The sequence below is a fragment of the Lipotes vexillifer genome, unplaced genomic scaffold (genome assembly GCF_000442215.2).
Source record: "Lipotes vexillifer unplaced genomic scaffold, Lipotes_vexillifer_v1.1 scaffold387, whole genome shotgun sequence".
Taxonomy (NCBI): Eukaryota; Metazoa; Chordata; class Mammalia; order Artiodactyla; family Lipotidae; genus Lipotes; species Lipotes vexillifer.
Window position 1 is genome coordinate 1,769,192 of NW_006795399.1, and position 8,806 is coordinate 1,777,997.

Below are 8,806 nucleotides of genomic sequence, written 5' to 3' on the forward strand. Positions count from 1 at the left end.
GTTGACACACAGGTGCCGCACTGGGCATCTCTTAGTACATCCAGCTGTGATAGAGCATGGAGGAGTACTGTAGCTGTGGCTTGAGAAAGGTGGTGACCAGGGGCTCAGAACCCTCAGGGATGACTCTGGGTCACCATGCCAGGTGAGACATATAAAGCAGCAGAGGTGTTCATCAAGACTGAGGGGGGTCTACAGTGGGTAGCAGAGGCAGGAGAAGATGAATATCAGTAGTAACATCTGGACAGCTACGGTGGCTGGACTCACTAAGCTTCCCTTGTTACATTTCATAAGGAAACGAGATCAATCAGAATTTTAGAGGAGTTGTTCCCAGAGGAGGGGATCTTACTGTATGGAACAAGTTGATCCTAGGGTGAGACCACGGTGAGTGGTGTGGTGTATCACCTAGCTCACTTCTTCAGAAATAAGGCACTAGCTTCTGAGAATGTGTGCTAATGACAGATCTAGGAATTGCCCTCAGCCAAATGGAGCTGCCTCTCCTTGGGGTCAGTGGCATCCAATGACTGGTCCATGGGAGGTTTCAGAGGATTGGCTCCCTCACCTTGACATGACACAGCTCTGAACGGCCATCCTGGTAGCAGAGCTCCATGGGGGATTCCCTGCAGCCGCAGTCACATCTTCCCATTTCAACATTTCCCTCTGCCCAGCGTACTTTGCTCAGTCCTTTACAGGTGCCGCTCAGCACTCCTCCACAAATCATCTGTACGCAAACCACAGAAGCTGTTTCCAGGGGAACTCAACCTAAGACATTCTCGTGAGCCTTGGTCTCTGCATTTGTAAAACTCCTACATTATAGGATTTCTATGAGGATTAAATGAAAAACTACATGTAAAGCATTAAGCATAATACCTCATTCACGCAATATTCAATAAGCACTCATTCTTGTGTGGTCCTGTTACAGATTAATTCCTGGTTTGCTTGTCAATAGTGACATCTCTAGCACCAGCATCTAGAAAGCCTGTCCTTTAGCATCTCCTAAAACTAGTGCTATATGAGGGCCTTTTCTATTTCCCTGGACCTCTCTCCCGTTGTAGTTCATCTTCAAACCTGAGTCTCCTAGTTTCAACTTAAAGTCTCTGAAACATTTTGTGGTGTCTGTGGCCTCTGTCCTTGGGGATGCAAGAAGAAAATCCCTAAGACCATGAAAGAAATGAAGGAAAACTATCAGACCTAGATCGGAAAGAAAAGTAATTTTCAACTTATTTCTAACTTGATTGTAGTGCATGTTTGAAGACTGTAAAATGAGAATTTGGGGATCTGTTATTGACCTCAAGAAAATGAATTAAGCATTCAGAATTATGCCTAATAATTACAATGCCCAGAATTAAGCATTCAGTTCCTAACCTGGAAGCCATGAGTTATCTTTGGGAGGATAACAAGTAGGGAGTTTCTCTCTTTTCTTCTTAGCGTGCCTCAGAGCTCTAGCTGAATAACCCATTCTGCTAAGAACGGATAGGCAGCTGGCCACTCTCCTCTCTGGTCAGCCTTCTGTCTGGCTCGAGGGAAGGTGGGTGGGGAAAGGCATGTTGACTGTCTAACATAAAATTCTCACATATGTCTGTTAAAAGAAAATTCTTCCCGACACCTTGTCCAAATTTCTGCATTATTTATCCACCAATCTAATCTCCTCACTGCCTCCAGAGGGTACTATATTCCCTCCAGCCTTTGATCACACCATGTCCTCCATTCTCAAAGCTGACATACTTTGACCACTGCAAACCTTACCACGCCTCCCTCTCCTGGGATCCCATGGCAACTAGACGCTATACATCAAGCCTGAAAATATATTCCTTTTATAGTTCTCTCTTGTTTTAGATATATTTGTTTGGTCTCTAATGAAACTAAGAACTCCTTCAAGGGATAGATTCATATTCTAAATGAACTTGAAGGTGATAGTCTGGGGGATGGTAAGCATCCTTCAGTGGCCATCTTCCAGTGGATATTGATATCCATTGTCCCACTGACCACGAAATCAAATACATCTGTTTATGTGGGCAAAGTAAAGGCCATTTCCAATAAGAAAGAGTCAGAACTCCTTGGAGAAATAGCTGATTCTAAAGCTTGGAGAAGGAAAGAACAAAGTAAGTCTGGAAATCGTTCTGTGTCAGAAAATGGAAATGCGCTCAAAAAATAATGGGAACATATCAGAATGGAGACATAGGATCCCCACACTGTGAGGGGCTCCCTGTGGTCAAATCTGACAACTGACCATCAAATTGAACATTGGTTTAATAAATTATAAATCACCGAGTAAGATAAAAATCCATGAGTCTATATTGATAAATAAATTATCTATCTTTGCCTCTTCCTAGTTCACAAAGATATTTTCATATGTTTTCTTCTAGAAGCTTTATAGTTTTAGAGGTTATATTTAGATCTGCAGTTCATCTGAAATTCATTTTTGTGTAGAATATAAAGTAGAGATCAAGGTTCATTTTTTTCATGTGTTTATCCAGTTGTTCCAGTACACTCATCGAAAAAAAAATCTTCTCTTCATTAAACTAATTTGTTCCTTGGTAAAAAAAAAAAAGGAAAAGAAAAGAAAAAAAATCTGTTTATCATATATATGTGAGTCTATTTCTGGACTCTATTCTGTTCCTTTTTTTTTTTTCTTGTTCTCTCATGCTAATTCTGCCCTGTCTTGAATGTGGTGGGCTTTATAGAAAGTTCTGAAATCTAATAAGGTAAGTTTTCAAGATTGTTAGGTTTCCTCCTTTCAGAGATATTTTGTCTCAATTTCCAGCCACCTCAGCATCCCAAACTTTGCCTTCTAAGTTCTCAGGTCAGTATGACTGTGACGTTCTCAAAGGACTCATGAGGTGCCTTCAGGAGAAAAGCCTTATGTATGTGGATTTCACCCAATGTAGTAGTTTCCTTCTTTCAAGGGTTAAATCGACTCCAGTTCTTACTAGCTTTTGGAGATATATATCTGTAGAGAGTCTATAAGAGTTGTCAGCAGAAGAATTAGCTTAGTATGAACTATTTGGCCATTACTGGGAGACCTAACTTTCCACTGGTTTTCAACACTGAATTTCAGGTTTGTGCTGAAAGCTCCCATCAGCCCTACCTGGAGATTCTCACCAGATGGGTGAGCTAGGAAGTACACTCCACTGTCCTGGCAGCTTTTCATTTCCTCCATGCCTCTGACCACGTCTCCCCACCCTCAAGCACCCAATCTCACCATGGCACTGCTGTACTCCTAGATGGCCATCTAGCCCCTTTCTGTGAGGGCATAGTTCCAAGCCTCCTTCAGGACATATGGGGACAGGAGTGAAACCAGGGAGGAAGCACTTATAAACACCTAGAGGAAAGACGGAAGAGCCCTGGGGGGAGGGAAAGAAGAGCAGGAAACTCAGCCATATCTGAAGGTGAATGGGGGTGTGGAGAGGAGGTACTGGGGCCAGGGATGCTAGGATTTAGAACAAAGTCTTATCTTTCGTGGGAGCCATTTGTCAATGTCTGTTGGTATTAAAGAAAGAGTTTTATTACTCTGTTGACACTGTCTCTTTGTCCTCCCTGGGACCACTAATCCCTTAATTATCCCCAGGGGAACCAAAACTGTAATTACACTTCCAGTTACTCTTGATTCCCTGGCCAGCCTGGATATCACAGTTCTGTCAACCCTCCCTTCCCTACCATGGCTTCTTTTGTCTCTTTCCCTTTCAAAGGCAGTCATTCTTATTTCTGAACCACCCCTATTATTAATCTTTTTCAATTTCTATAAAAAGCAAAACTACATGTTTTCTAGTAAAAAGGAAACTCATCCTCTTTCGGAAATTGTCCTTGTCTTTGAAAATCACGTAGCCATTTCAGCGGGAAGGGCATGAAGGAAAAAAAAAATCATTATAATCATCTTCAACACTTTGACTGCAGTTGAGTAAAAACGTGAAGAGCCTCAGGTTATGTGACTTAAGGCCAATAGTTTCATTTATCAGACAAAGATAAGGTAAGCCCTAAACAAATCCAGTGGTATGCTTGTTTTCCGGCCTGTCATTGAACAGTTATCAGTTGTCACTTTGGCTTGCAGACCGACATTAAAAAGGATGAAAATATTGCTTCCTTAGTACAGATTCCTATTGACACTGCTTTTGTTCAGGCTATGATGCGCTGACAAATTAGCCCAGAAAAACAGAGGAGGAAAGACTGTCTCAATTTCTGCTTGTTATCATTAATATTACCAGAGCAGTTATCCTTCCATATGTTCCCAACTCTTCACTTATTAAGGGATGGGGTCCGCATAAATTACTGGATGGCAAACTAGATTGTGAATTCTGTGGGCAGGGAGCTTGTTTTAAACGCCCACAGCACTCAGCATACTTCTGGGCACATGGAAAGTACTCAGTACTTCTTGTTCGATCACAAAGCTCACAAGCTGTTCAATATTAATATTCTATACTCAGTCTCTGTTTCCCTGGGCGTTAAAAATCCACACTAATTTTGCAGTGGTTCTACATCGATAGCAAAGTCTTTTTTTCATGGCTTTTGTGAATACAGTAGGAAAATCTTTAATAATGCTGGTTAAGGGGTTTTATCTTGAGCTTTTTCTGCACTTAGTAACAAAATTGGAGGAGACAAGGCCTTTTAGCACACTTAGATCCATGTAATATACTTCACATTATAATGGCAGGTTCTATTTTAGCACATTTCATACTAAGAAACAGTGTTGATAAGTATGATACTGCTTGGAGTGGTGATTAATGCCTTAAATATGTTTGACCAGCCAGAATTCACTAAATAATTTCTAATTCCTCTTTGCTCTCTGTACTCTGTAGACTAAAATAGGGCAAATTACTTGGGGGGAGAATCTCTCAGCCCTAATCTCTTTGCTTGTATCAATAATAGGGAAGTTATAACATCTGTCCAGCCTACTGCTCAGATATGTTGTGAGGGTCAAATGGGATAATGCATGAGAAAATAATTTGTGAACTGCAAAGCTTTGCACAAATGCAAGTTATTATAATTTGCATCGTACATAGGTCAAAGCCTTCCTGGGCAAAGATCCGTTCTAAACTTCTCAAATAAACATTTTAAACTATTTCTAAGTCTGCAGCATGTAATGTCAACTATTTCTTTCTATGCCACAGGTCAATGATGATAGTGCCTAGTCACTTATTTCATCTGACGGGCCCCTAAATAAAAATAATTAAAAGCTAATCTGCATACCACATCTTCTTCATTGCCATATAGAGCCTTACAAGCTAGTAACAGATCAGTTAGTCAATGTTTCCCTCAATTATGGTCTGTCAGCAGATCAATCTACCAAACTAATCAAGAATATTATGGGCTTACTGTTGTGCAGGAATGAAGTTTGCAGCTGTGGAGCCATTTCTCTTGAAAGCCAAGGGTGAAAAATTATTGTTATACCTCATCTTTTCTGCAAGCATAAGAGGTTTCCAGCTGACGAAAAGGTTATGTTCACAAATTCACAGTAAGACACTTGGAATCCATGGGTAAACTTTGTGAAGGATGTGGCCCTAGCACAGAGAACTGGAGACATTCTGAGAAAGACCTCATCTGTTTCTTCTGGCACATCAGGGAAATGAACCCCACCAGTGTATTCCTTTGTGGGTAAGAAAGAGCACAAGGCCCTGTTTCTGAACCTACATAAAGGAATTGATAATATTGTCACTACTCTTGGAAAAGGCATGAGGTTCCAAGGTGACTATCTTTGTATGTTTGTGTATATTCATTGTGATGTGTAGGACAATAAGACAGTTTTCACTAAGCATGGAAACCATTTTAATTTAAATGCAAACTTTTAAGTAAGGAAGAATTTTAATATTTTGTTCCTCTAACAAATATCCCTAGACACATTTCACTTACTACGGAATCCCACCTCATTTGGTTTTATTTTTTCTTTTATTTTCTCCTTCTCTGAAAGAGAATACGGTAAGGAGAGAAACACAGGGTTCTGAGTGCTTAGACAGACTTGGCCTTCACTGTACTCAACTAGGCACATGGGGCTCCTGAAGTTTTGTTTCCCCTTCTGGAATATGAAAAGCTTAGTGCACAATGAACTTCTCCTTAGGAAAGTTATCCCAAATAAGTTTTCATTTCTAAGGTAGCAAGTGGTAGATTCTGGGTAACTGGCAGGGGTTTATGTGACCCTAGAAGCACTTAAATCATGAGTCCTCTATCTGCTTCTCTCTTTCCTTGGTCATTCTAATCCCCTTCCTCTAGATAATTTAATCTGTGTTACAATTTACAGCCAGAAAAAATTTAGATTGTGTTTCTGTCAGTGACTTTTCAACACTTTCAAAAAATTATCAATCCCTGGGTCCCACCCCTAGATATTTAGTCGGTTTGAGGTAGGGCCTGGGAAGCAATACTACTTAGAATCTCCTTGAGCAGTTTTAATGTGTGGCCAGGGTTGAGAACCACAGTCTAGAATGTAATTTGTAATGGATCTTGGAAAAACTAACTTTGCTTGGGAAATGCTATAGTTTATGGGAATTAATGTTTATATTATAAACTGTTGCCTGGTCACATGTTGTAAAAAAAAAAAATGTACTTAAGTTTCTAAAATGCTGCAGGTACGGGCCTTGTATTAATGCATTCCTATGCATCCCGTTAACCCTGTGGAATTCTGGAGAAGTGCAGCGTATGAAAGAAGAAAATTAATCCACTTTTGGAGATTTGGAAGGAACTGCAGAAGCTCCCACGGATGCCCCAAGCAGAAGCTGCCCAAGGTGAGTTAGATTCTAACCAGGTTGCTAAAAGAAGTTCCTTTGGCTGACATTAAGAAGAAAAAGAACAATGAAAGAGGAAATTGTTTTGTATATACCTTGAGTGACTAATTTATTTAGGGAAACAGGAAGAAGAGACTCATTTGGTGGGGAGAGAGGCTTTCATTTCTTCATAAGAACGAAGAATTAATAGTGGAGCATGGAGAGCTGGGGATTTTGACAGGTTATGTAACAAAGGTGATGTCTTGTTCCAGGGTAAATTTAATTGAATAATATCCTGATGCCTTTTGGAGCTTTCTGAAGAAAATAAGCAAAAGCTATTCATGAAGTTCTTTGGAAATAGAAACTGCTCACTCCCTTGGCCTAAATAGATATGTCAATGTAATGATGGATTGGAGCAGTAGTTTCTCAAGTGTACAGGCAAGACATCTCAGACTGGGATTACCTTCTCCTTTAAGGGCAACAGCAACCTCTCAGGCAGGTAAATCACTGGATTAAGTGATTTCCTTTAGGAGGAGCTCAAGACTCAGATATTGCTACACAAAGAGCCAATTGTTTGGTAGAGGTCAAGGGCACTTAAGTGGTTTAAGTGGAGTTTTTCGGTGCAATAAGCAGGGGTCTCTACCTCTTTTGAGATTTCTCTCTCTCTCTCTCTCTCCCTCCTCCTGTCTCTATCTTGGATTCTTGCTCCTTCCTTTTGGTTTGCTTTGTGTTGCTTTTCTCTATTTTATCTCTTCCCTTAGAGCTGGTGGGATAAGAGCCAATTATATAGGTTCTTTCAGAGGAAAAACATCCTCCCTTTCAGTTCTTCAAGTTCTACACTTCAAAAGGGAATGGAGGAATGAACTGGTTTTCAAAACAGAAATAGACCCCCAGACATAGAAAACAAACTTATGGTTACCAAAGGGGAAGCGGGGGGGAGGCATAAATTAGAAATCTGGGATTAACAGATATACACTACTATATATAAAAGAAACAAGGACCTACTGTACAGCACAGGGAACTATATTTAATATCTTGTAATAACCTATAATGAAAAAGAATCTGAAAAAGAATATATGTATATATATATATATACACACACACACATGTATAACTGAATCACTTTGCTGTACACATGAAACACTGTAAATCAACTTTACTTCAATTTTTTTTTTTTTTTTTTTTTTTTTGGTAAAATAGCCAGGATAGTTCGAAAAAGAGGAGTTATAAGTGGAGGGTTGGCGTTTAGCGTAGATTCCTATCTTCCTATCTTGGCCCCAATTCCTCACCTTCCCTTTGTCGCCCAGCCGCTCCGCGGCATGTGGGATCTTCCCGGACCGGGGCACGAACCCGCGTCCCCTGCATCAGCAGGCGGACTCTCAACCACTGCGCCACCAGGGAAGCCCCTACTTCAATTTTTTTTAAAAAAATTGTAATAAAAGGGAATGCAGTAAAGGAAGCTTAGAATGGGTGATTCAATTCTACTCTGCTATAGGCTGAAATGAGAACCTTCTTTCTCTTGGACTCATCTCTTGGCCACCCGAAAGATGATGAAACTCCAGCCAAGATGAAGGGGTAGCCCTGGGGAAAGGAACCAAGAGAGCCCATTGGCCTGCTCCTGGTAAAGGGTCTTGGAATAGATGCACAAATGGGATCACGGAGGCTCTCATTTCATCTATTCCAGTTCACTGTATTTAGAAACAAGAGCCCCATGATGGGAAACTAGAGAGGAAGTGGGGCCAGAGCCCCAGCTAAACGAATTATAGATCTTCTCCAGAAAAACCACAATATCTGCAGTGCCGAAAATACAGATATTTAGCTCCTGGCCGTCTCTACTTCTCTCTGTGGAGTATGTGACAATTAGCAATTAAAGTTGGTGCCCTATGCTCTCACCCTTACTTCTTTACCACCTCTCCTTGCTCATCTGGACTCATATGGTTTACTGAATCTCATGCCTCATCCTGCTTTGAATGCTACATCAAATAAATGTTATGACTGGTCTTATCTCCCTGTCCTAGCCAACCTACCTTTTCTAACAATGGTTTGAGCGCCAGTTTTTACCTAAATACCTAGAAACTCTGTAATTTTTGTGAAAATGCAATATTCTCTATATCTTTCCC